This window comes from Paralichthys olivaceus, chromosome 5, assembly GCF_024713975.1.
Source record: "Paralichthys olivaceus isolate ysfri-2021 chromosome 5, ASM2471397v2, whole genome shotgun sequence".
Lineage (NCBI taxonomy): Eukaryota > Metazoa > Chordata > Actinopteri > Pleuronectiformes > Paralichthyidae > Paralichthys > Paralichthys olivaceus.
Genome location: NC_091097.1, coordinates 19,125,737 through 19,145,605, shown reverse-complemented (window position 1 = coordinate 19,145,605; position 19,869 = coordinate 19,125,737). Strand labels below are relative to the sequence as shown.

Here is a 19,869-nt window from a genome sequence, read left to right as displayed (position 1 = left end):
AGGGAGCAGGACGGTGGAGTACAGGACACACAGAGACAGGCTGTAAAGCAGCAGCCATTTTCTTTTTTGAAACAGACAATTTTTACTTGTCTGGTAAATATATTTTAAATTTCCTGCAAGCTCAGACCATGTACTTCCCATTGTACAGATATTCAGGTTTTTAATCCACCAAATTTCAGTGTAGGACATATTCTATTTTGTCCGCTGCTTCATTTATATGACAAAATTAAATGCTTCATCCAATATATATAATAATAATAATTATAACTTTATTCGTGTAGCACTTATCTAAACAACGCTACGAAGTGCTTCAGAAAATACACAGCAAAAAAAGAATAAATAAACATTTATGTAACTTTCCAAATGATTTAATTTAAAGATTCAAGACGGGAGCCAGGTGATTGGGTTACACCGCAGTCACAGAGAAAATGATCCCGAGACACTTTAGTTGTGTTGATCTCTGAGGAGTTTCCTTCACAGACTCTATCGACTGTGTTTGTGAGTCCAAACGAAACAAGTAAAAAATATTCGGTGTAAATGTCGAGCAACAATGAGTTCACAGCCTAGAAATATTGTGATTCTTAAAACGTTTTGATGAGGAGGGTTTGATCGCTCAGGTTCACAGCTTTTACACAGAGTTATAATGAATTTAAATCGGCTATAAACCCTTCACTGGTCAATTAACCCTTTGCATGTGATTTCATAGGCACCAGCGCCTCTGATGTATGGTTTTCTACATCCATAAACACTGGTTATGATTTCACAACTAGTCCGCCTGCTCCCATCCCCCTCCTCATCTCCTCCCTCCCTCCCTCCTGTCTCCGCCTGACAGTTGGTTGCAGCATCAGCCACAGAATACACACTGAGGAGGTGCGAGCGATTCTTCCTCTCACTCGCTGGGCCTTTGTGTGCATGCACACATGAATGCGCACGTACAGCTTGAGTGCTGCAACAAACATGCACAATTGAAGGCAAGTGTACATTCCCACACGTGTGTGCTTTCAGACAAAGAAGTGGCAGCACAGGCAGCCTCTAGTAGACACATACACTTTCTTCACCTTCCTGCATAATGTGTCACCTAAGAGAAGTGGAATCCTGCATCTGGAGCTGCACACACACACTTACACATGTATGCAGCTCTTTTTCACACAGGTCCCAGTTTACCGCTGTGCATGTCTATAATGGGAGATACTGTATGTTGTACTGCATAATGTGTGTATTGTTACTTCTCTCTCGCCGTGTTAATGCTGCTCCACCAACACTTCACTCTCCTCTGTCTCTGGCTTCATCCAAACAATCTGAATTCTTGAATTAAAATTGTTGCACCTTCTGTCCAAGCATGAAACCACCGTGGCAACGTGCAGGTATATAAACTCCTGTCAGCCGTAAACCCGAGCAGCGCCTGAGTCAGGCAGGCTGCCTTCACCAGACAAATCCCTCAGCAGGTAATGGAGGAACAGTGCTGCACTGTGGGGCGATGTGTGCTTTGCATTATAGTGAGTTTGCGTGATGAGTTAGCTCGCCTGCGAGAGTACTTTCAGGATATGAACTCTGAAAGCAGCCGTAATGCATCGCACAATCACTGGCTGAGGACGAGTGGAGTAACAGTGTTTACTGTGCAGGTGTAAGCTGGGCTTCAGTCCAGTGAGCGAGGCGACATAATATCAATAACACACTCATGTAGATCACAGACTCTGTGTGCATTCTGAATACATTCGCTTAAGGATGTATAAAAGAGCAAAGTATGCTAATTAGGGCATTCAATTGGTTTATTGATGAGCTAATTGTTGCACACATTTGTACTGACATAAGAACTCAGTGGATTAAATTTAACATGTATAATAAAGTGGTTATGGATGAAAAACAATGTTTTCGCATTAAATTCAAAAGCTTTCTCAGAGTAAACTGAATTTTTGTTATTGCGAATTTCACAAAGTGCATCAGGGAGGAGAAAAAACATTTCAAAAAACAGGCCGAGAATAACTGACGAAGTTAGGTCACATTACATCCAACGCCACTCAGCACCATTTGGCAGCTTTAACCGAGGTCTGCCAGCGTGCGCTTTCAAAATGAGACGGGTCACAGTTTCAAAGAGGCCGAATCATCTAAACTGCAGGTTCACTGGTCAAGAAAAAAGATAATCTATGCACGGCTTTTAAAAAAGAGCAGGAGCCGACCAGCTGGGACGTGACGGACACACACCGTGGACAGGAGGACGGAGAGAATTTAATTTTTTGGATTATAATATATTTATGTTCCTTTGTTTTCAACCGCTGCAGACAGACACGTGTTGTACTTAAGGATCAGACTTCTTCTTCCTCTGCTGTTCAAACAAACATGATACCTGCATGTGCTGTGAAAATAATCTCATCGATGGAATTTTCACACCTGGCGGGAAAACTATAATCTGAAATAACCTGAAAAATCCCTGTCCTGACGCGGAGCATCCCGGCTCCGCCTCCGCCTCCTCTGTGATATTAAATTATCACCTGACCAGAATTCTCATTAGACTAAAGAGGCAGGTGCTCCATCACTGGAATTTCATTTCCATCAGGCCGCAGCCCTGTCCTCCTCAGAGTAATGCGCTCGGCATGCAGAGTAAAGCACGAGTTGATGTCTGCTTTATTTGTCCGGCCTGTGCAGGTGGCGGGGCAGGGGTCACTCCCCTTCAATCAGGAGGCAGGTGAAAGAAGAGGGGGGAGAGGGAATGGGTGTGAGAGGAGAGAGGGATGGAGGGAGTAAAGTATTTTCACGCGATTTCTCTTTTTCAGCTTCGTTTCTTGTCGTGGTCGCGTGCAGAGGGAAGATCAGATATCTGAAACAGGGGTTAGCTGTCGTCAGGCTCAGTTGAAGCAGGATTACGAAGTCGATTCCACAAAAATCTGCAAATCTTCCTCAGTGCGTCTGCGCAACATGAAAAAACACAAAAGCAGGAAATGTAGTTCATCACTGGAAGCGATTAAACAGTAAGAAAAAGATGAAGTGGTTCTTAGAGTTCAGTGATCAGACTGTAAATTTAATTATAGCAGTCTCAAACGTAGCTTGCTTTTTTTCCCCTAGCCGTCCGCGTGTCCATATGCCGACGCCTCGGCACAGAACGACACGTATGATCAAACAAACAAACAAACTTCGACTTCTTCTTCTTTGACAAAAACACTGGTGCGGAGCTGGAGGAGGAGCCGGCGGTTATGTGCAGCGTGAGGACTCAAATCCTGAGCTTTGTCTTTTCACCTCAGATGATTTGGTCGAACAGTGCGAAGTGGAATTTAACATTTAAACAGTGTATGAGCATCTGAGGAGAAGAGGAGGAGGAGGAGGAGGAGGAGAAGAGGAGGAGGAGGAGGAGTCAGATGCCGGAGGGAGCGCGGAGTGACGGCAGGAGGGACAACAGACAAACGCCTCTTTAAGTTTGCATGAGGTTTATTTTTTAACTCTCTCGTTCCTCCAGCTTTGTCTCTTCACATCCATCTCCTCTCCTCCCGTCTTTCACTCCCACCCCTCCGTTTCTATCAGCCTCCATACACACACATGCATCCTCCTTTCCCACGCTCACACTTCCTTCCCAGCGTGTCCTTAACTGTCCTTTCTCCTCTTTCCTGGCGATACACAACCGCCGCCCTTCCCCTCCTTATTTGAACTTCATCCAAACCCATCTGTCCATTCTCTTTCAAGTTACCTCTCTGTCTCTCACCCTCCGGTTTTATCTTTTTCTCCTCTTCCCGATTGGAAAATATTATCATTCTGACGATTCAGCATTTAAAACGAATATTTAAAGTCACATTTGAAAGTTACTATCCTCCAAATGGATTATTATGCACAGCACTCAGCTGGAATACACAGAGTTTAGCGTGTTGATTTTTTCAATTTGGCTTTTGTCTTGCGAGTCTTCTCAACCTGAATGCTCTCTCTCTCTCTCTCTCTCTCTGCGCCTTTTCTCTTTGTCTCTGGCCATCTCTCGCTCTGTCCTACTTCTGAACCCGTTTCTGCCATCCATCTCTCTATCCTCCCTCCAGACTCTCTATCCTCCCTCTCTTTCGCCGCTGCCAACCCACCCCCCCTTCATCCCTTTACCCTCCTGCCCTCCTTCTATCTCTCACTCTCTCCCACTATCTCTCCCTTGTCCCGTTTCCCTCTTCCCACACCCCCACCCCGCTCTCTCAATCACTCACCCTGCAATGTTAATTTAAGTCGCCTGGTTTGGGAGGACAGTACAGTTCCAATAATGCGGAAAGCACTTAGGAGTACATAATCAATCTCTCTCTCTCTCTCTCTCTTTCTGCTTCTCCGTTTTCTCACCCAATTTTAAATTCCCTCCATATGTGGAATAGGACTCACACTCTCTGCCTCCTTTAACTCTCTGTATCTCAACACTCTGTTCTAATCAAGCCCTTTTCATTTGAATATTTTATGCCTGCTCTCTCAAAGTGTCTCTTCTCTTAATGTGAGCATGACAATACACACTATACACATGACCTGGTTTTTCAGGGTATGAGTCGGCCCCCTCGGTTTCAATTAAGGGAACTCTTCATAATACCCTGTGGAGTTTTCTACAATTAGCAGTGCTGAGGAGATTGTGGTTTTTTTTACGGAGGGTCCCCAGGATGCATGAGGGTAAGAAGCTAATAAACACCGACATGATGGAGATGTTCCGATGCCATTTTTAAACCTTTCCGATAACTGGACCTTGATTAAACATCATTTGTATTTGTGTGAATATTGATATAATATTGCACCACTTGATCCTGATGGTTCAAGTCTTGAAAGAAAAATAAATCTCTTTCTCTCCCGACTACCGAAAGTTTTCGTAAACTCCGAGCTCACACTTCTTCTTGTTTAGCCTGCAACGAGACTTCGGGGAACCATACGTTATATTTAAAACAGAAAAGTACAATCGATTTCAGTTATATAAGAACATGAATTATTGATATTTTTAATTTGATTAAATATAATTTGGTTGGGAACAGGCCTTCACACAAGCAGAGACAATACGTTCCATATGAAACATCTGGAGCTGTCAGATGATCCCTTACATCTGTCCACAGACTTTTGGCCATGTGGGGCGTCTCCGACTTATTACATTCACTTTTAAAATTCTGCACTTCTCTTCCGTCCCATCCCTCTATCTGTCCCTCCATCCACATTTCCGTCACACTCAGAGATAGTTTTTGCCTCACAAAATAATCCACCCCCACTCCTCTTTTCACTCTCTCTCTCTCTCTCTCTCTCTCTCTGTCTCTCCCTTGTCAGTCCGTCCCTCGCTGTTTCATGTACATGCACACCTCTCTTCAGTTGTCAGCTGCTGCCCTGTCAGGTTTAAGGGGAGACGGGAGGAGAGGGGGAACAAGGATGAAGTGAGATAGAGAGAGAGAGAGAGAGAGAGAGAGAGAGAGGAATAGGGGGAAAAGGAAAGGAGGACAGACAGGATGAGGAAGGCACAGAGAGAGACAGAGAGAGAGAGAGAGAGGGTGACAAAGTGAGAGAGTGGTTGAGGGAGGCTAAGAGAGGGAGTGAAATACTTCTAATTCATGGAGACAGGCTGTGTTTCCGTGGCAACGTGGTTTCCATCGTAACAGCCCTGCTAAGGATGCCATTAGTGGGGAACAAAAAGAGAATGCCACTTACTGCGCACACACACACACACGCACACACACACACACACACAGACACACACACACACACACACACACACAGAGCGATACACACAGAAACACATCAGTCACCTACATACATTTACACATTCTAATACACTAAGAAACACACACACGCACTCAGATAAGATACACACACCACCCACACAGCGCTCTTCTCTGCCCCTTTCAACTCACAACTCAACACACATCCTGCTGCCACTTCCCCGCTGCCCACACAGGATCTCAAGCAGACACACACACACACACACACACTGATCTGTTTCACACCTGCCGTCGCTCCTGCCCCGGCGCCTCTACACCGAGAAATAATTCCACACTTCCACACAATCAGAGGAGGAGCGGCCTCCATAGTCCGCTGAAAGGCTCAGGAGGCATTAATATACGTTCATACAGGTTTTGTAACGCTGACCCGTAGCACGCGTTTACATCCGAATGTTAAGCTGAATCTCAAAAGGGGGGGGGGGAGATTAAATACGTAAATCACCAACGTGGCAGACAGCAGTGTGGGGAGTGTGAAAGTCAAAACTAGCAGCAGCAGGACTGCAGAGGTGGGAAAATGTTGTTTCTTTAGTATTCAGAGGACATGTTGGTAGTTTGTTATACACAAGGCGTGCTGCTGACCCTTTGCTTCAGCACTCAGTGATGCTCAACAGCATCTTGATAGGTCTGACAGGAGAGAGAGAGGCCGAGGGGAACATCCAATGAAAATCAATTTGTATTTATTGTCTGCGTGCAAAACATCGGGAGTGTTCATTCAGAAAGTTCATGAGTCAGATGTCGTGTTGTTTATTTTCTATGCGAGAAACTGATTCCTCACACAAAACAGGGTAAAGAGTATTCTAACGGTATTTGTCTCAGAAATTAACAAGTTAAAGAACCTAATGCTGCACAATCCAAGTTGATATTACTGTAGGCAGCAGGCATGTTGCTCGCTCTGTGCTTTGCTCCGGGGCATCACAGACAATAACCTACTTTCCACTGCAGGGGCCGAGCAGGCAAACACAGCTCGTTCCCAACCTACTGCATGTCACTGAAATTTTCAAACTCAAGATAACGTGACTCGTTGTCTTACTCATCACACAAGCAAAGAGATTAAAGAAATAAATATTTAGAACAGCTTCATTGCAAAGAGACAGAATGAAAGCACTCACCCTTTTCTTTAAATTTTCAAAGTAGCTCGTTACTCGTGCTACAGCCTAAATGACTTGTGAGATTGAACTTGAACACTGTGGCATCAGACCCAATGACTCACTTCTGGCCTGATACTATAAGGTCATCCGCCGGGGCTTTAATATTTATCAGGCGTCTCATAGACAGAAATCGTGATGTTGATACTCGTATAGGAAGCAGCACATTCCCCGTCCCTCAGCATCGCTCTGGGGCACGGAGACGTCGTTCCTCTCCGTATAGGAACAGACTGTTATTCCCATATAGCAACGCAGAGCTGCAAAGATGTTATATCGGTCAGGTGCAACCCTGTGTACAAAATGTACAGCACACATAATGGCAGGTTTGTACATGGAGGGAGGCTGCAGCTTTGAAATGAAGTGTTGCAGCAGTGTGTTTTAATGGGTGAGGTGTGTGTTTCTGCAGGGACTGTGTGACTCTATCTATCATCGGCACAAACAATTCTGTTGACGCTCTTTATGCTGCCCTATAAGTCAGAGAGAAGACGTGAGGGGAGGAATTATTTTGGAAAATAGCGCAGAGATAAAACAGATGCGGCTGAATAGTTTTCTTGATTACAGAAACTGCTGCAGGGTGCAACACAGAGGAAAGTGATGCCCGTGCCCATGAGATAGCTGAGTGGTTAAGTCGGACAACCCCGAAGCCTCGTGTGTCCCCCCGCTGACCTTGGATCAAATGCTCCCACAACTTCTCTGCTTTTTGGAAACGATATCATCAAAAACGCTGACAATATCTGTATAATTACTAACCCTTACAGTGGAAAAGAAAGTTGTGATTACACTTAATTGAACTTAATTAAGTTTCATGGGAGCTCAAACCGTCCCATGAAACCACATTTCATTTCACCAGATCTTTTTATTCATATCTGCACCATCGTGCACATATATACATGTCAGTTCCCTAAATATCAAGATCGAGATCCGTGAACTTCTTTCTGAGAAATCAACAAAACGCACGTTAAAGAAAGTGAAAATAAATAAATCCTCAATCTGCCACCTGGTTCAGATCCACAGCAAAACTTTGTGAGCATCTTTTCAAAACGGACGAGCTGAAAAACATAACCTCCTTTGCAAAAAAAAAAAGGAAGAGTTAATTGCAGGTCTGTGATGAGGATGCGTCAGACACACCAGGATCCATCCACCACCCTGGCCTCCTCGCTCTTATTTCCCACTGCGCAGGAACCAGCATTCACGACCTCCTGCTTTGCCACTAAACATCAAGACTGGAGGTAAATCTCAAGGAGCCCAGTTGTCGCTTATAGATCTAATTCCTACAGTACATCAGGATAAAGGGCTCTGAATCTGTAACTTGATTCCTGAAAACAGAGCTCAGGTTTTACTGCCAGCCGTTAAACTTCACGGTGGATGTAAATTACAATGTAAAGGCCATGTTTAGGCATCTCGATGGAGTCATTTGGTCCAATAATTGCTCTGTATGGTCACATAACAGCCAAGGCACTGCCCAGAGATACTGTTGTGCGGCACAATGAGGAGACATGGTCCTGTCATGATGTTTATATTCTTCAAGAAGAAGCAAAAAGCCCCTGCACGGGCCTGGCCTCATGAAACACAGGATAAAATCAGACAGGTTCCGTGCTCTCCGCTATCACCATATCAAGGCATCCCTTAACGTCTGTGTGCAGGAGGAAAAGTCGACTTTCACCTCCTTCCTTCATCCCTCAAACAGCCACAGTCTCCTCTTCATATAAAAACCCACCGCACACGACTTCGGCAGTCCAAGGACAACTACAACTATTCAGAGGCCGCAACGCCGACCCTGCTCCTCCTCGTGTACTTTATGTGAAACTTGGATTTTTATCTTTAACCTGCAGAAATTCAGCCTTTGTTTTGTGAGGTCACAGTCGCACATCTTAAACAAGCAAATGCACGCTCTTCTTTGGTCACCTATCTTTGTTTCTGGTGTCACTTGAGGAGAGATAAAGGTTCAGCTCCAGCATGTTGCGTTATCTACTTAATGGAATGTGATGCACAGCACGCTGCCGACAGGTGCTGCTGTCAAACTGGCCCTTATCCAGAACAAGGTGAGAATACAACACAGGTCCGGGCCATTACTTCCACATTCTTATCTAATAAAATAACCTTGGCTCAAGTTCGGGGGGGGACTGTGCAAAGACTCTTCATGTGACAGGATCCGCTGTGCCTCTGTGCCAAAGTTCACACTGAGCTAAGCACGCACATCACCAATATTAAAATGTTGTGAATCATTGGATGTGGTTAAAATCCACAGCCCCATTTCTCCCCATCTTTGTTTTGCTCTTTACAGTTAGAACATCTTTCGATTTACGTTTAATATCCTCTTAATAAAAGCAGATGGATTTATTGACGCAGGGGTTTGAACTTTGCGCGTGTACGAGACTGTTTTTGTAGTTGTCGTCCTGGTACACAGTGTTCTGTTTATTAGCATATTGCATTGTTTAAAAGCCCCCCCCCCCCCCCACACACACACACACACACACAACACCCAGCCGCCTCATGCCAATAAAAGTCTATTAAGCCTGTTTGACTTTGCAAATGCAAATCAGTCTTTGACGGAGAACAGGGCGGCCGAGCTCCAGTCGACCAAACAAGTGGCTGATGTCGGACTGATGTGACAGAGAACAAATACAGGAGCTACTGCAAATAATAAAATACCAAGCGGGGGTTGTTTGATAATGAGGATAATGTCTGATGATACTGAACATGGTGATAAAGATAACGGGAGGAAAACAACAACATGTCTAATAACATGATGATGATGGTGATAATGATCAACATGTGTTTCAGGATTATTCTTAAAGTGGAAAATACATGAACTTCTCTTTTTGTGTTGCTCGGCCACGGTTTAAAATATAAATTCGCTAAAAAGTAAGTTCACAGCTAATTCAAAAGAAAAGTTAGTTATTCTCTTTCTTGCTGAGTCTACGAAGGCAGTACTGGATTTCTGCTCGGACGTCAGGCTATCAAGCACCACCAGCCCAACTGTCCAGCTTGTCAGCAAGCGAGAGCCGAGCCAAAGGTCCTGCACATGGCAGATCCGCAACCAGAGAACCTCCGGCTCACCTGTCCGCCCTTTCATTCAACGGGTATCGATTGTTTTGGGCCTTATTTGGTCCAGATTGGCAGGAGGAACAAGCAGCGCTGAGGTGTTCTATTTAAATGTCTCCCCCCGCTCGCACCGTCAACATCAAACTCCTCAGCTCTCAGGACGCGGACGCCTCACGGATCGCTCTATGTAGATTTATTACCAGGAGAGGTCAACCAGAGGAGGTGCTGTCGGATTGTGGAGGCCACAATGTTGGAAAACAACCAATTCTTTTTCGAGTTCAACCTGCCAAGCAGCCGCAACTTTGCGTGTGAGAAAGGGAGGCGTTCTTCGGGTGGCAACTTTGGAGGTGGAGAGGGTCAAGCAGAAGGTCGATGGTTCAATCCCCCTGCACCTCCAGTCTGCATACTGAGACCCAATCTCTGCATCCAACATTTAAATGCTCTGTTCACGTTTCCGTCATGTCAAAATGTGAAATCCACAAAAAGTAACTAGTAATGTGCAGCGTATTTTCCAAACATAAATCCCGCCCGTCCCCGGTGACTGACACGAGGATGAGGGTAATGAAGCAGGTGTATTCTGGCTGTGTCTGCAGTCGGGGCCTTCACACTGCACAGAGTGAGCATCACATGCTGGAGGTGTAGTTTTCGTCTCATACTGTATACTGTCTGTTTGTCTCGTCTGACTCATACGTCCGTGTGCTGTATTTAAACGGGTTTGTATGGATGCTGGCGGCAGAGCAGAGGGCGAACGGCAGGCTCGTGGGCAAATGCAGACAGACAGTGAGAGCGGAGACTAAAGAGGAGGTGGTGTTTGCTGTAATTTAAGAGAACAAGCGAGGGGAGGGGCAACATTTACATTCATCACCGGCACTCGCCTCGCCTCAACTCACATGACATGAGAAAGAGAGAGAGAGAGAGGAGAAAGCAGAGCACCGGAGCAGTTGAGACAAAATAAAGAGAGGGAGAGATGCAATGAGACAGAATGGGGTTGAGCAAAAAGATCTTTTCTGTGTTTCTTTTTTTCTTTTCTTTCCGTCAACCCTGGGAATGTTTCTGTGGCAATGAGTCTAACAACATGAGGACCTGCGTTTTCAAAAAGACAAGATCGGCGATGAGATAAAAACAGAAGAGGACATTTGTATTCGCAGTTACACCGAATACACAATTCATCCAAATGAATCCGATCCGTCTAATAATTCCAGAAGTCACAGGGTCTGTATAGGGAACACGTATCTGAAGATGGTAGTGCTTTTACTTTGAAATAGGAAGTGTTGCAAATGTTTGTGTGAACCACAGGCCGAAAAAAGCAACCATTCCAGACAACATGCAGACGGACACAGCCTCCGACACCTGAATAGATTGTCACGTGTAGTAGGTGTGTTTTCACATGTGTGTGTTTCTGTAATGTCGATGCACTGACATTTATTTTTCTGTTTGTGTTCGGACGCCTCTGAAAACGTAGAAAAGGGCACCAGCATGTATGTGTGTTGTGTTTTCGTGAACTTCTGTCTTTGAGAGGACCGGTTCGTCTTCCCTTCCCGTGATGAGGACGTGATTTTAGGATCAGAGGTAGAACTAACGTGATGGTTGAGGTTTGGTTAAGAGGAGACGGAGTGAGCGTCCTCACAACGATGGACATATAAGTGTGTGTGTCTCCGTGGTCATCACAGAGTGTCATGGCTGAATGATTATTATACTGTAGGTCAGCAAGAACACATCTGAACATAGTGATTTGACGTACAGGCTACTGTGTGTGTGTGTGTGTGTGTGTGTGTGTGTGTGTGTGTGTGTGTGTGTGTGTGTGTGTGTCACAGCATGTGGCTCTGACGTGGGCCGGCTTGGCACAGCATTGGTGAGTAATTGAGCGGGTACATTGTGGTCCTCACTCACGCCTGTCTTCTTCCACATCCCTGCCTCCTCCACTCTTCACTCCCTCTTCCTAACTTCCTCTCCTTCCATTTCTTCCTCTCTTTTCTTTCCTTCCCTCTCTCTCTGTCCCTCCATTGAGGCTACAACCAAACAAATTTTATTTTTAAAACATGTATCAGTCACGTGCGCTGGGCGTGAACAGGAGTGTAAACAGGAAGCAGATTTTTATACTCTGCTGTTGGCTGAGTAGAAAATACTACGAATGAAAAACTGCAGTAATGAAAAGTAAAAGCCAGGGATTTATTTTCTCGGGCCAATGACAACATGGAAAGTGTACGCGTCGTTTTGATTGTGGTCTTGACAGATGTGAACCAATCAGGAAGCAAATGTGTGTGACAGCACCATTGTTTCCCTCGATACTCAGCCGCAGAGGTTTTCAATCTAAAATGGGTCTGGACGGGATTTGAGACAGTTGCAGGAAGCCATCTGAGCGCCATGGACCGAGAAAAGGCAAACAGGGAGAAGAGATAACCTCCTTGGCAGATCAGTAATCATCTGAACTGGAGGAAGAGATCACTCCTTTTATTTGCACCATAGAATGTGTCCCAATCTGACCCTGTGGCACAAACCACATGGCTCTCAGGCTTTAGCTTTTAGCTTCAGTTGAATATTTCCAACGATTACACAATAACTATACAAAATAAACGAAAGAACACTAGGGTTCTGTCGGGGCCGGATCTGTGACTGTCTGCTCACCAGACCGTCTAACGACCCGTCACCAGGGGCAAGAGAGACGGAGGATGGTGAACGGACAGATGTAAACAGCTGGAGGGGAAATGGTTGTGGTAAAGGTGAAGGAGGGAGGAGCAGGGTGGGGCTGCAGCGTGTTGTTGATCTGTTATTGTAAAGGCTAAGTAATTAACCAGTCCTACATTTGTACCTCTCCTCTCCATATGTGCTCTATGCTTTATAGAAAAGCACCGACTCATCTCAGCCTATGAATAGATAGAGGTCTGCTCCCTCTCCACCTCTGAATCATGGCGGAGGCAGGCGGAGATAAGGCTAATAAGGGTCCTGGCAAAGGGCTGGTGTTAGGTTCACCAGGGGATAAGAGGGGAGGATGGATATCAGAGGAGGGGAGGAAAGGGGGGAGGAGTTGCTTGTAGATCATGGTGGTGGTGGTGAGGTAAGGAGAAGTGGGAAAAGGGAGGGATGGACTATTTGTGTCCGGAGGGAGGAGAGAAGGAGGGAGCGAGGGGAGAGGAGGCTGCACGGTGCAATAGTTGAAGTAGATATGAAGTCAAGGAGGAAGGAGGAGGGAGGATGGGGGAGGGAGGTGTAAGGCCAGAGGGATCAGGGGGGAAAGACGGGATGCAGGAGAAGGTGTGGCTGGTCCTGGTGAGGGGGTACAGAGTGAGAATGAAGGAAAAGAGGCCAAGCAGGTGGGAAAGGGAGGGATAGAGTGAGACAACAACAAAAAAAAGAGAGGGGTGAGGATGAATGGGTGAGGCTTGGGGGGATGTGAGGTGAACATCTGGTGTAAATCTGTCTGTCTGCCTCGGGATGTGAGACGTAAGGAACGACAGGTGAGAGAGAGAAAACATGGGAACGCAGGAGAACAAAAGGGCAGGTGGAGAGAGAGAGAGAGAGAGAGAAATATAGATGACAGGATGAATAAAAGAAGAGTACGAGCACTTCCAGTCCATCATCCAACTTGTCGAGAACGGACCAATTTGTTTTAGTTTTCTTGAATCTATCATTTTCTAAAAGCCGAACTCTTCTCATTTCTAATCATTTCCCTCGTCCTCTCCAAGTACACATCAGCACCGCGCTCGCATTAATCTGCCGAATCTGTCTGTAGTGTAAAGCGAGAGAGCGGAGGAGAGGAATAGAATTTGAGATGGAGAGAGTGAAAAGTGAGGGTGAAGGAAGGAAGGAGGGAGGGAGGGAGGGAGGGAGGGAGGAGGAAAAAGTTATGGGGTGAGTTTAAAAATGGCCACATTCTAAATGGCCGGAGTAAATTGAGACCAACGTGGTTGGAAAATAGGACACATAAATTTAGGGCTCTCGATATTTCTCGCTACCACTTCCTGCCCTCCTCACTCTCTCTCTCTCTCTCACTCTCACTCTCTCTCACTCTCTCTCTCTCCAGAAAAAAGGGGAACACACAAAGCACATTTTCTAAACCAGGACAATGAGAAGGTAAGAAGAGAGGAAGAGACTGTAGCGGCACCATGAAACCCAGTTCACAAATCTCCCTGGACATAAAGTCGACCCCTTTACATGAAGCCGTGTCATCACCACAGCAAAGCATTAAAGGGACAGTGCGTAACATTTAAGTGATTTTTGGCAGAAATTGAATATAAAATAATCCTAGTGATGTTTTCACTGGTGTGTTTCATCTACATTGTGTGGATTGTTGTTTTCTTAACCATAGAATGGGTCCTTTATATTTAAAAACTTTATATTTACATGACACTTCACCTCTAGATGTCGCTAAATTCTACACATTGAACCTTTAAGTTCAATGGAGCCGCTCGTCCACACGCAAAAGCCGTATTTAGATTTTAACACACACACGCACATGCCCACTGTTGCTTTGTGTAATGAGCACACACCAGGAACAACAACAACAATGGCGGCCATCTACCGGTCGACAGGAGAATAAGCTCACAACGTTCCTCTCTGGTATTTCTCCGGCTTGCTTGTTTGAGCGTTTGTAGTTTGTTTTTGAATTCTCGATATTTTATAAGACGAAGGTCTTGTGGGTGGAGACGTGAAGGGTCAAACTCACTGCAATCAAGTCGATCATGCATCTCGCAGAACAAAAGGCAAGAGATTCAAAGTGATGGAAATGCAGGCTGCTGTCAGGTCCATCGATTGGTAGAGAAAGTCAGTCCAGGACAAATTACTTAAAATACATCATGTGTTTGAGGCCAGAGGGCTCCAACGCCAAAGACAAGAGGATCTGTATCTATCATTATGAAAATATGGAGTAAAATGATGATTAATGTCTCAAACTACTTTTTCTTCAACAGGGATTTGTTCTAAAATAGATGGGCAACAAATAAAAAAAATCCACAGTCGTGTGGACAGGACTTTAACCTCAGGATATACGCAACTTATATGAAAAGTTCCACCTAATAAAACTTCAGTGAAATGAAAATCACCATATGATAAATTCCTAGAGAGCCACAGACAATAAAACAGCAAACAGAGGGGCGCGCAGGAATGAAAGTGAACAACAGAGGCAACAAAAAGGGAAAGAGCCCATATCCAGGATGAGAGGGTGGATCAGAGCGCTGTTACAATGGGTTCGCTGTGCTTTACTACACAACAAAATACATGAATGAACCAAACAATTAGGGGAGAGAGATGTGAGGGAGACAGGAACAGAGGGAGGGAACAGGGAAATGGGAAGAGAAATAATAAAACAAAGGCAAACACAGACAGAGACGTTCGGCACAGGAACACTCGCTTTTAATTCTCTTATCATTTCCAAATGCTCCTAATTGCGTGTGTGTTTTAGCCGGAGCGGCGCTGCCAAGCTGAACGACACATTACATTAATAGAGTACAGGACCTCAGCGATTACAACAACAATAGGTGCTACTGCAGGACATTAATTGGGAATATAAATGCAGGCACATTTATGTTCAACCCACTGGACTAAAACCCCAAGAGGACGTGGTGCGTGCACCTCAGACAGGAAATGATGTTGATTGTGACCAGAAATGAATAAAGGACTATTTCCTCCCCACGTTAGAGGGCCAACACAAATACAGAGGAACGTGTTTCTCTGGAAAATGAGGTATGGACGTCAATTATTCCTCCGAATTCACCCGTCCTGTGATTACACAGTTCAACTGGCTCACTTCACACACACACACACACACACACACACACACACACACACACACACCCTCCACAATAATTATCCCTGGACACAGTTCAACACCAATTGTACATCATCATCGAGCCCGTTTCCTCTGAAGAAGTAACACACACACACACACACACACACACACATCACCCTCCCTCTTTTCTTACAAAGACTGAACACCCACAGGCAAACGACCACATTTGAAAAGCCTGGAATTATTTGGCCAAAAGTTAATTGATCGCATCCTGCTGTTTTTTTTGTTCCTGCCGGTGACACATGAGAGGTCAGTGAACAGATTCTGTTTGCACGTGTCATCCCCATAACATAAAGTAACGTAAAACATAAATCTATATATTGAAAACGTTTTTGTAAAGTTTACCGATGCGAAAGGATCCAGATCAGGGGGGCGGATCCTTTTCATTGATTTGATCTGGATGTAAAACACCAGGCGTGTTTAGGGGACGTGTTTCTGGATCTACTATAATATAAATGTGGTTTCATATACTTAACATAACACGTGTGGGCAGGAGTTGTTTCTCTGCATGTTATTCGTATCATGTGACAGTTTCCCTCAGGTCACCTGGGATTCCTGCTTTTCCCTTATTCATTAATTGCTGACAGTCTTATATTCAAATCCTACGAACGAGTGGTTGCTATCTCTCTGCTCATCTCCAGCTGCAGCAGCTTCCTCTCGCAGATTAGCTCGCTGTGCGCATTGTGCAGCGGCCCTGGGGTGATCGGTGACAACCACAGCTATTTGTACCACTACAAAGCCATACCTTCTAGACAAGCTGCGGAAAAGTGCTCGCCATGTCTTGATAATATGAGCATTAGCCAAAGCTTTAGATCCCACTGATTGCTGCAGTGCAACACACACTGCAGAGGGACAACTAGCAGGGAGGTGCTGGAAGCCACTACTGACTAAAGACTGGCAACTGCAGCCATGTTGGCGAGGTAACACCGACTCACATCGACGCACGTGCACGAAGACACACGCTGCTGGATGCCTTCCCTCTCTCCTCTCCATCTACTCCTCCTCCTTTATCACGTCCTGTCTTTCACAGATGTGGCTACAGCTGCGCTCTATCCATCTCTCTCTCCTCCTTCACTTCTCCTCCATTGAGGCTGTGGCTTCCTGAGCTAGGGAGGCAGCTTCTCCTCTTCATGCCACGTCAGCTGCACTGGATAGATGACGATATACCTGCTGCTGCAAACACACGCTCGGTGTCACTCTGCCTCTCTCTCCCTCTCTCTTCCTCAGCCGTGCACTCATTGCTCTCGTCCTCTTACTTACTGCCCAGCCCTCCCTCACTGATCTTATTCATTGATACAGATGCGAGTACCCTTCGCCTCCATCCATCTTTCTCTCTCCCTCCCTCCTCCTCTGCACTCCTATTCAGTCCGTGTGGATTCTGGAGCTGCCCGACTTCCTCCTTCCACCCTTTCATCTATTTAATTCTGATGAATTTCAAGCTTACACGCAAGTTCACTTCTTCACTGCACTGGAAGTAACTACAGCCACTTCCCTCCAGTAATGTCCAGACCACAGCGGGGGTGTGTGTGTGTGTGTGTGTGTGTGTGTGTGACAGCAGCGTTACTGATCTGCTCGTCTGACGTTCACACAGGAGGCGTGTCTGCTACGTGAGCCGACTACTGTATTTCCTTGAATAGAAGTAGGAATATATATGAAGCTGAAGATATTCAGTCTAAAGAAACTCTAATTACTTCTGCCAACGTTGTTATGTTTGTCTGTTAGTTTGCAGGATTACGCAAAACCTATGGGACCATTTAGCACGAAACTTGATGAGAGGATGTGGCTCAAGGAGGAACCACCGCCGGTGCGTGGTGAACAAAAGCGCTGCACTATTAATTTCGCTGTTTCGCTGCAGCTCACAAAAAAACACGTAAGGTGAAAGATGACGTCAGAAAGCGACAGGAGCAGGAGGTGCTGCTGATCCAGAGACAGGTATGTTGCAACAGTCTGAGGTGATGATGCTGGGCTGCGTGGATCTGCCATCGGCACATAACGCTTGTTTTTACAACACTAATACCCGGTAACACTGCATGTGCGTGCATATGTGAGAAGAAAGGAGTTATTGTGATTCAGATGCAACCTGACTCTTCACACGGCACCACGCTCGTCCACTCCAGAGGGAACATTTTATGGAATTGTCTTGTACCGTTCCTCCACAATGCTTATTCAGCCCACACTAAAAAATCAAACTGCTGTATTCTCTGCCTTCTGTGTCGCTCCCCGCTCTCATCCCTCCTTGGAAGTGTAATGAAAAAGGAGGGGTCGTCTTGCCAACTGTAATAGCAGCAGTCGGCCTTCAGTCTTGACGGGTGCACGCTTTTGTGTGTGTAAGACTGAGGGCGTACGATAAACGCCTCATATTGCGATCTCTATTTCACTGCATGTCTTTGTCGGTGCATTTCCATGGACGCTCGCTCAGAGGAAGAGAAAACACATACAACAGCCCAATTTTTACCTCTTTACCTGGACCTTTCTTTCCATCTTACACAATTACCCTCCGTCACTTTTTCTCCATCGCTGCTGTCCGAACCCCGTCTCATTCTCCCTCCTGCTCCCTCTTTATCTCTCTCTGTATCTCCCACTCGCTTTCAGATGTTTTTCTCCTCCCAGTCAGAGCAGTGTCAAACTCTGTCTCCTCTCCTGCTACCGCTGAGCCCTCGTCCTCTACCCTCATCTGTCCATCACCTCTCCAGGCAGCTCTCTCTCTCCGAACACCTCCCAATCCGACAAAAACCCTTCAAACACTTCTCGCTTCCACTCAAGGCAAAATTTCTTCCGCACAATCTCATCGTCACTATCTCGAATTTCTCCACTTTCCGCCCTCCCTGGTCCCTCGCTCCTTCTCTCCCTCCCTCTCTCTGATCCCTCTCTATCGTATTTTCTCCACTCCATTGTCTCAGCCCATTAAGCAGACACAAATCCGTTTGGAGACTGAGCCTCAGTGCAGCTCCGTCCTCGCTCTCCTGGGCCCCGGTGCAGCCAGGAGGAAGCTCTCAGGGGAGGCAGACTCTGGCTTGTGGCCGGGGAAATCCATTTAAACCTCTGCCACAAAACACTGCTCTTTCCTGCTGTCTGGTGCACTTAGGCTGCATGTGCTTAATGAATGATACCGTCCCTGCACACAAATACACAGTGGCATGAATTCCTCAACTACCCCCCACTGCTTCCCTCTTCCTCTCACATCCCTGTGTTCTCCCATGCAATAAAACACAAACATAAATTCTCACAGGTAATGTAGCCACCCATGCGTCAGGAGGTTCAGTTGAAGTACTTTCAGAGATTTATATGTTTTTAGGACCTGCCATTAGTGGGGTTTGGGGGGGGGTAAGACAGATGTGGTCAGCGTGTCGGGCAGAGAGAATAGAAATGTAAGAAAATGGATCTGTGTGGGTGTGTGAGCATCGTGTGTGTGTGTGTGTGGCACAGAAGACTTCGGTTCCCTGCTATTTCTCTCCTTAGCGCTCTAATGAGAAAGAACACAGAGAGGAGCTTCTGTGGTGCCCGCTGGCCTCGCCGTGTCAGTGCGACTCATGTCTCCGCTGGTACAACGACCTGTTGGCACCAGCGGGTCAGCAGACAAACTGGAGGACGGCGGCGCAGAGACAGCGACGGCTGACAAAAGACAAAAGACAACGAGGCCCTGAAGCCTAAACAGCAGAGCAGCAGGCTCCGGACAGCACGGGAAACTATTGTCAGACACAGGTTTCGTTAAAGAGACTTTGTCCTCGACCAGTTATTATTTAATGCAGCTAGATGAATGGAGAAATGAATGAGCTGATTTTGTGGAAAGGAGTCCAAGCCCAGATCCCAGGCGGACGCAGATAAAGCAGCAGCAGATTGCTTTATCTCATTAGGCAAGAAACAGTCAGAGATCCAGCTCTCTATTCTGGTGCGAGCTCCAGCTTATCCTGTTATTGGCGTCAGCTCTGTTTGTCTTTCAAGTTCAGCTCAACCCGTCTGTCTCTGTCTGTCTGTGTCTGTAGTCATTTTCAGACATGAACTCCACAGAATGTCCGCACTTATGGGTCTGGACTTTCCCCGGACATTGTCTTTAACCTGTGGGGGATCATGAGATTTTCTTTGTGTGTTTCAATCTGAGATAATTGTATTCTTTTAGTTTTTTTCTGGTTAGTTTTTACTAGATGGCAGGAGAAACTCACATACAGCTCATCCTGAGAACGTCAGGAGATTATCCGGTGTT

The 19,869-nt window shown here is 45.9% G+C and overlaps 1 protein-coding gene across 5 annotated transcripts in view; it reads right to left on the bottom strand.

Moving 5' to 3' along the window:
- grin2ba (glutamate receptor, ionotropic, N-methyl D-aspartate 2B, genome duplicate a) overlaps positions 1 to 19,869 on the bottom strand; it is a 104,008-nt gene that overhangs the window by 54,404 nt on the left and 29,735 nt on the right. The window lies entirely within an intron of this gene.